Below are 9,074 nucleotides of genomic sequence, written 5' to 3' on the forward strand. Positions count from 1 at the left end.
GACTACTGGCACTTGTTACCAAGTAGAAGACGATGACAGTGATACTTTTGTTGATGTTCAAGATCGTTACATCTGTAAGACGTTTAAGGGATAAGTCGATAGAGTATTTTATGAATATTATCATTGTCTTCATAGATCACTAAAGGGTTCGACATATTTTTCTTGTGACTTTTGGGAATTTTGGTCATGAAACAATAATTGCCAGTGTGGTCTAAAATTGCTTCACAACAAAGGTATTTTTCAACTCCTCAAGTTATCTCTATCTCTGAGATTTTCACAACAATTATATTTTCAACTTCACAAGTTATCATTTTCACAAACTGTGTATTGTTGATTTGATTAACTTTTGCATTTTAGATGATTTTTTGACATGTTTTTGTAGTGTAAAGCCCATTATAATTTTCTTGATTAAGTTATGGATGTGCATGTGTAAATGAACTAATGAGCGATATTTTCCATTTTAATATTATTCATTAACTTATGGATATGATTGTGTAAAATAGTTTTCATGCAATATTTGGAAATATATTTCATGATTCATCATCAATGTGAAAACTTTCAAAGTTTAGGGTTATTTTTTTATTTTTTCATCCTATGACGAATTACCAAATGTGATTCCAAATCATTGATTATAATAAAATAACATAAGATAAATAAGTAATGGTGTGCTAATGACTTGCATAATGTTTGTCTCTATGGCTTCAAAGGCCTTCAATTAAGCTTTATTGGCATGTTCAGATAGCCTCATGATGGGGTAACACCAAAAACCCTACAAGGGATGCTACCTTACCCTCCATTGAGTAGAAAGTTAGAACCACCATTGAGTTTGGTAAATTTTGTAACTATATAATTGAATATTTTTCTAAAAGAACATGTTTTGAAGGACGCGTATTTATTTATTCGATCATTATGATTAAAACTATATTGTTTCAATTCCTTTTATCTTTTTTAACTTTATAAATTTTTAAGTTAAAACTAATTTTCCAATTCTCAAAAATATTTTTATTATATAATATTTATTATTTCCTATAAACTATCAAGAGTGAACTTTTATGTTGGTTAATAGTATTTATTATGAACTTTTATAATAAATTTATTTTGTATTTGTCCAAGCACAGACATAAGCAATGAAATATTTCAAATACTTTTCTAAATAAATCACCTTAAATCTTTAATTTATTTAATTAATTTAAATTTGTATTTAAAACTTTATTAGAAATTGTTATTAATTTAAATTTCAATAAACTGGATATTTAAAATTAAAAATTTATTTTTAAATTCTTGAAAATATTTCTATTAATAATCATATAAAAAATAAAAGATAAGTTACATGAGGTTTAATTTTTTGGTGTATATATGTATGTATGTATATAATTTGAAATATTTTAATTTTTAGGGAAAAAATATTTTCTATTATGATAAGACTATTTTCTATAAGACTATAAGACTATTTTCTAACACTATAAGACTATTTTCTATCACTATAAACTCATTTGCTAACACTACAAATGCTTCTCCAACTTGTTCATTTTAAAATGCCCCACTCACCCCCTTTTATACTACTCCTATTGGAAAACCAACGGCCAAGATTGATTCTCAAACATTGGTCGAGATTTAAACAACTTAACAACCCTAACCAAGTTGGTTTCTAGTTGCTTCTAAAAGTGGCCAATTAATTAAAAAATATTTTTCCCTATTCTAACCAATTTGTTAGTAAAAAAATTATTTTCTAATTAATCAAATATGGACAAACAACTGTCCAAAGCTAACTAAAACTAGCACTCCCTCTTAGTGAGGAGGTTGTTCTTCCATAACACCAAACTTATCTCTGAAGAATTTGTAGGTATGTATAGTAGTTAAACAATCCCTAATTTTACACAATCTCTAATGAAGTGGTATCAGATATCTATATATTTTAAAGACCTATCATGAAATACTAGATTCTCAAACAACTTGATACTACTCTGATTGTCATAGTATATTGAGTTAGTCTCAACCTTCTGACCAAACAAGGCTTCTAAGAAATTTCAAATCCATATAGCTTCACATGTCACCCTGCTAGCTACTATGTATTATGCTTTTGCTAAACTCAGAGTCACAAACTTCTGCTTCCTACTGAGCAAATAGAAAACTTCTAATCGCAAACTAAAGCATCGCCCTAAAGCACTCCTTTTGTCTATTGTACTTCCTACCCAATTTGTATTAGTATAGCCTATCAACCTAGTACCTTCACCTCAAATCTATATGATCCCATACACAATTGTACCATTCAAGTAATGTAGCCCATGCTTGGCCATTGTTTAATGCATTGTCTTTGGTTCAACCATGAATTGACTAAGATAGTTAACTACAAATGCTATATTTTGCCTGGTAATGACCAAATACATAAGCAAACTAATCAAATACCTATATAAAGTGAGATCTACATGAATTTCCCTAAATGCATCTACCTTCAATTCGTGATCATGGGTGTAGAAATTACCTTGCAATCCTTCATCTCGAATCTCTTCAAGATTTCAATGCAATATTCCCCTTCACCAAGGAAAATCTCTCCATAAGTCTGACATACTTCCATGCCTCGAAAGTAGTGGACAAGTCTCAAATCCTTCATCTCAAACTTTTCTATAAGATCCCTCTTGCAGTAATCTATTACTCATAGTACACCTATAAGAAATAAGTTATCCACATAAAGACAAAGAATAATAACCTCACCCCCAACCACCAAGTAGTAGAGGTTAGAATCCACTTCACTCTTCACAAAGCCCATTTCTTGCAAGTATGTATCAACACACTCATACCATACTCTAGGAGCCTCCTTGAGTCTATACAAGGCTTCTTTAATATGCACACATGGGTCTTCTTGCTTTGTGCTAGAAATCCATTTGGTTTCTCTATGTATAACTCCTCCTTCAACTCACCATCAAGTAATGTTGTTTCCACATCTATTTGATGGATTTCCCATCCCATTTATGTTGCAAATGAGATCACAACGTGTATAGAAGTATACCTGGCCACTAGAGAAAATGTCTCCTCATAGTCTATTCCCTCCTTATGAGAGAACCCTTTTGCAACAAACCTTGCCTTGTATTTCTCGATGCTACCATCTACACCATGCTTTATCTTAAAGATCCAATACAATCCAACTATTACCCTATCTGTTGGTCTAGGCACTATCTCTCACACATCATTATGCATTATTGAAGAATATTCCTCAACCATAGCATCCTGCCATAACCGATCTTATGAAACCTCCTAATAGACGGAAGGTTCATTATCTAACGACTAACAATGCCACATAGTCATTGAACTTAGTCAGTTATCTCTAATGTCTAGTACTCTTCCTAGGAGCTCCCACAAACTCTTGAGTATTCCTTTGTGTATCTTGAACCTTGTGGTTTCGGTTGCCAACTATAGAGGATGGAATATCAACCTCTAAGTCTTCTAGATACATTTCCTATTGCACTTGTTGCTTCATACTCTGTGAATCTTCACCATGTGAGCCTACACTTGTACTCATAACTGTACTTGTGCTTTACTACCGTTGACCAAGCCTTGGGGCTTCTACTAGTTGCTCACTCTAATCATTTTTTGAAAAATCTCTAGACATTCTAAATTCCTTGTCCTCCATGAACTTAACATCACATCTAACTATAATTCTTCTGCTCCCTAGAATAAAAATCCAATATGCCTTTTAAGTTTCACTGTACCTAAAAAAGTACCCCCTCTCTATAGTCGTATCTAACTTGTTATGTGTATAACCTAGAATATGACAATATGTCAAACTCCCAAATATTTTGGAGGGACCATCATTTTCCTTTTTCTTTGTAAAAGCTTTCTTTGGTGTCATCTCCCTTACCACCTTGGGTGGAACCTTATTCTAAATATAGACTGTTGTACTACATGCCTCTTCCCATAAATTGTGGGGCATGTCCTAGTCATGTAGCATAGCCCTTTCTGCCTCCAATATAGAATGGTTCTTCCTCTCAATAACTCCATTCTTCTATGAATTATATGGATCAATCCACTCTCTCTTGATTCCTTCCCTAGTACAGAACTCTTGGAAGTTATTTCCCTTGTACTTACCTCCATTGTCTGACCGAAGAACCAAGTTATATTCCTTCTTGTCAAGTTCTCCATAAGAGCCTTGAACTCTTGGAACCGATTGAAAACCTCATCCTTGGTCTTCAAGAAGTATATCCAAATATTCTTGGAGAAATCATCAATAAAAGTAACATCGTACTCATATCCTCTGAGAGACTTTGTTGACATTGGTCTACATACATCTAAATGTACTTGACAAGTCTAAGCTCTCACAAAGAAATTTGAGTTCTTCATGATAAATATGGCCCATCCTCCTATGTCATAGCTCTCCAAGATCTCTATGCTTACTACTTCACATGAATGTCTTAGAAGTATCAAACTCGAATCTATAAATGCTACCACTCCTCACTTTTTCAACTCTTGTTGGCCCGATTGACAAGACTTTGTCTAAATTCCTCCCAAGTGAAATCAGTCCACAGTCAATCCCAACTTAGTAAGGTGTCCTGTCCACTAACAACTTGAACAAAGAAACCCCATTTCTTAGTAGACCCATTTGGGGATATTCTCACTAGCTCATCATCTCTAGGGCTATCTCTAATTGATGCTAAATCATCCTTGACAAGTCTAAGCCTAGTGAGGTAACTTGTGACATCTTCTCCCTGGTTCATCTAGGTATTCTTCATCTTCTCTTTGAGAATCATCTTCCTATTGGTGGTAGCATTCTAGTATAAATTTACAACAACATCTCACATCTTCTTTGTATCTAGCTCCGAGATATGTGGAATAATATGATCCTTGACACTATCAAGTATTATCACCCTCACCTTTGCATCATCCTTCTTGCATACTGCAAGTTGTGTTAAATCTATAGGAGCAACCGCAATAGTGGTAACATAATCCTTGATACCATTATCTTCCAACAATAAAGAAACTCTGGTCTTCTAGACTCAAAAATTCAATGCACCATTCAATTTGTCCAGATCTCTCAAACTAGTTAAAGTCATCTCAAGGGATTAAAGCAATAATAAATCTAAAGAGATCAACCTAGGTTTTATAAACCCTTAATTTCTTTTCTTGGGAAAAACTTCTCTACCCTCAACAAAGCTTTGATACCATGTGAAAATTCCTCTTATAGTCACTGATTATTAATCTCCTATCTTAAATGATTATTTAACTATTGAAAATAAATTCATAACTAATATCAAAAAATAACACAACTGTAACTTCCCTATTAAAATATAGAAAGAAATATGAAACACAACCAATACAATATTTTTGAACAAATCATACATAGAAAAAGCCGTAAGGGAAAACTAGTTCTATACATGAGCATTTATATTAACTTCAACAAATCAAGAGATACAAAATTCCTTACCTCTTACTAAAAGACCTCTGAAAACTCCTAAATTCCTCAGCTGATATTCCCCACTACTATCCCCAATGCTATCACTACGCCCTTGCTAACACTGCAAGACTATTTGAGATCATGGCAAATTTATTTACTAACACTGTAAATGCTTCTCCAACTTGTTTATTTCCAAATGCCCCCCTAGAACCCCTCTTATACTACTCTTGTTGGAAAACCAACAGCCAAGATTGATTTTGAATCAACAATTGAGATTAAAACAACTTAGCAACCCTAACCAAGTTGGTTTCTAGTTGCTTCTAAAAGTGGCCAATTAATTAAGAAATATGTGTCCCTATTCTAACCAATTTGTTAGTAAAACAATTATTTACTAATTAATCACATATGATTGAACAGCTATCCAAAGCTAACAAAAACTAACACTATAGCATCACATATAATTCTAAGTAGCTCTGTCCTCACCATTTCTTCTACTAATTTGTCCTCTATCTCCAACAACCCAAGAAGGAGGACTATGGGTACCTGATTTTCAAGCAATAGAAGATCACTCAAGATATCAAATTGACAAGAGTAGACCATGTTCCTATTAAAAAAAGGACCAAGATTCCATTGTGAATCACCATTGATGTTCCATTGCGATTCATCACTAAGAAGCCCTAGCATCTCCAAAATGAAGAGCCTTGCAAGGATGTCTTCCTTGCACTCACTTTTCCCTTTGTAGCTCTCTTTAATATCTAAAATCAAGCTCTCCACATTTTCCACTGGAAAGTGGGTGTGTTGCTGGTTTGGTGGAAGCCTTTTCACAGATTGAATTACAACCTCTACTTTGTAGAGCTTTATCTCAGTGTGTGTTGGAGCTGACATTTTGTGATAGAAAAACCCTAGAGAGACCACTCAAGGCTTGTATGGTTCCTTTTTTAAGTCCTTGAGATACTTGGGTACTATATTTATTGACACAGAAGAAAGCTTTCTGTACTTATGATCTATGTTTTCGTCTTCCACCTTGTAAAATTAAAACATTCTCTTCACATCATCAAACCATGAGTAATGTTGTCCTGTATCTACAATTTCTATTTCCCTTTCATTCCCACCTTGTTTCTTGCTCTTTTCTACCATTTTTAATTACCCAAACCTAATAATGAAAAAGAAATAGTTAACAGTTATTCTAGATCTTCAAGAGCACAATATAAGCTGGGATTTCATTATGGTGGATTTATAAAATACTTCACTTTATGCTTTTGGAGAATATTGTGCTTGATTTTATTAGCATCAATAATTTTGATCATATTCAATGATCCATCACCAGTTCTGGGTAAGATTGTGTATGATTTTGTTATCATCAACATTTAAAATAATAATCATTGAGTATGATCAAAAATGTTGATGCTAACAAACTCACACACTGTAATTTTATTCAGAAATATAAACAGAACTTCAATATATGTTTTGAAGATTTATAGTTATTATTGAAAAATACATAGCTCATAAATTTTATGAAGTATTTTAGATGTTCTTTTATCTTTTGAAGAAATTTGTAATTAAAGCGAAGTAAAAGTTTTAAGATATTAATCTTATTGATGGATTAATCTAGTGCATGTTGATTGTATGTTTAGAGTTCACTTCAAGGTATCAGTCTTCTCTAATTCACTCTTTCAAAATTCTAATTTGATAATAAGCAACCTCAAGGTTATGTGGGTTAGGCAATAAGGTAGAATGTGGGGATACGGCCGCAATAACGAAAACAAAACCTTTGAAACAGTAGATTTTCTTGATATTTATTATTTATTATATTAAATTTAACAAGTAATAAATATTAAAAAGTAAAAAAGGCTTAGTGACAAAATTAATATCTCTAAAATTATGATGTGGTGGGACAGTTTCAAATCTCCCAATTGCTGAAATTTGTAGGCCTAGAATGTAATAACTATTGTTTTCCATGATAGGATTTCAACTAATCTTATATCAATTTTACTTTTGCCTTCATTTCATCTTCTTCTTAAAAACTGAACTAGGACACATTCTTAAGGCGTTAGACTAAATTTGCCTTCTTCAAAAAACACAATCTAAAAAAGAAGAATTTATAGAAATTTTAAAACAAAGTTATCTAATTGTTTATGTTTTGTTGAAGATCTAGAACTCCTCTTGGATAGGATATGAAAAATTATTGTTTTATTACTTTACCTAAAAAAATTTAGTTCCAAACATGTAAATCATTCACTAATTACCCTAATAAAAGGAGAATTGCTATAGCATATTGTAAAATTTCAATAGTGTCATTTCAATATTGCATTTTCCTTTCATATTACAAATTCTAGTTCTATAATATCCTCTTCACATTTTATTAGATGAATTTTATTATTGGAAAACAAACATTTTAACAATTTATGAATATTTTTTTCATATGAACATAAACATAAACATCACAGCTAAAAGTTTCATTGGATGTCTCATTCAGAATTGAACTTGGGTGTCACCATTAGCAACTCTTCATTTTAACCAAGTAAACTCAACATCTTATACTAAAAACTTATAGAAAAATTCATATCAAATTATATAGAAAAAATTGTAAGAATCTAAAATAATGTAAGATAATAGAAATTGCATATTAATTAATCACATATTCAAGAAAAATAAGATAATCTTCTTCCATAAGATCTTAACTCTAATGATTATGAACTACTCACTATACATATTCAATTTACACAAATAAATGGAATAAAAAATAAAAGGTACTCAATTCAAATAATAAAAGAGATCAACAAGAAAAAATTAAAAAAATCTTACAACTCTCTCTAAAACTAGACTTTCAAAAGGAATCATTATAAGGTATGTATAATAGAGAATGCATTAGCAATTCTTTGCAAATATACTAATATCAAAATTAAAATGTGTGCGATGTTGGCAAAGACTAATTGGCACTCCTAACAGAACAACTAATTAATCAAATTGAATCTAAACTATTTTGTTAAATTGTATACATGAAGTGAACATGTTAAACAATTACCAGCAATATTAAAAAGAAAATTTAGGAATATGGTGATTTTTTAATATTCTAAATAAGTTTCATCTACATTGTGACTAGCATTCTAAAAAGCAAAGACATGGGTTAAGTGCTGAACTACAACTACTCCTATTGAACAAAGTTCTTAAAAATAAGTGAAGCGGAACTAAAAATAACAAATTAGAAATGGGAAGAACAGTGTATTCAATTATAGAAAATTACTGAAGAGCTCAATCTTTTGATGGTGAAGTACGTCAAACAAATCAAAGGAATGATTTTTTTAATAATTTTTCAAGATCAAAATGGTCAACATAATTTGGTGTCTTCCCTCCATGTTGAAATTTGGGGACATTTTGTTTACTTTAAACCTTTATTTTATTCTAACGATGAGTTTTCATTTCTTTTTCTTAAGCATCTTATTGGCTTTGATCAATAAGAAATGAGATGATGTTATATAAACAATGAAAATCATTTTTCATTGTATATCATGTGAGGTCCAAGAAAATAGAAGTGTGTCATCATTTTATCAAGGATCTAATTGAAAGTCAAGTAGTAGAGCTAAAATTTTGTGGAATAGAAGACCAAATTGATGATATATTTATGAAAGCATTATCTATTGCCAAATTTACCTAACTTAGAAATCTACTAGAACTAAAGGAGGTTCAT

At 31.5% G+C, this 9,074-nt stretch overlaps 1 pseudogene; it reads right to left on the reverse strand.

The window, feature by feature from the left end:
* Positions 1–6,523, reverse strand: part of LOC149536650 (putative UPF0481 protein At3g02645) — a 34,454-nt pseudogene extending 27,931 nt beyond the window's left edge.
* Positions 6,524–9,074: the final 2,551 nt, after the last annotated feature.

This window comes from Cupressus sempervirens, chromosome 10 (genome assembly GCF_028749045.1).
Source record: "Cupressus sempervirens isolate cs-2001-9-10 chromosome 10, ASM2874904v1, whole genome shotgun sequence".
Taxonomy (NCBI): domain Eukaryota; kingdom Viridiplantae; phylum Streptophyta; class Pinopsida; order Cupressales; family Cupressaceae; genus Cupressus; species Cupressus sempervirens.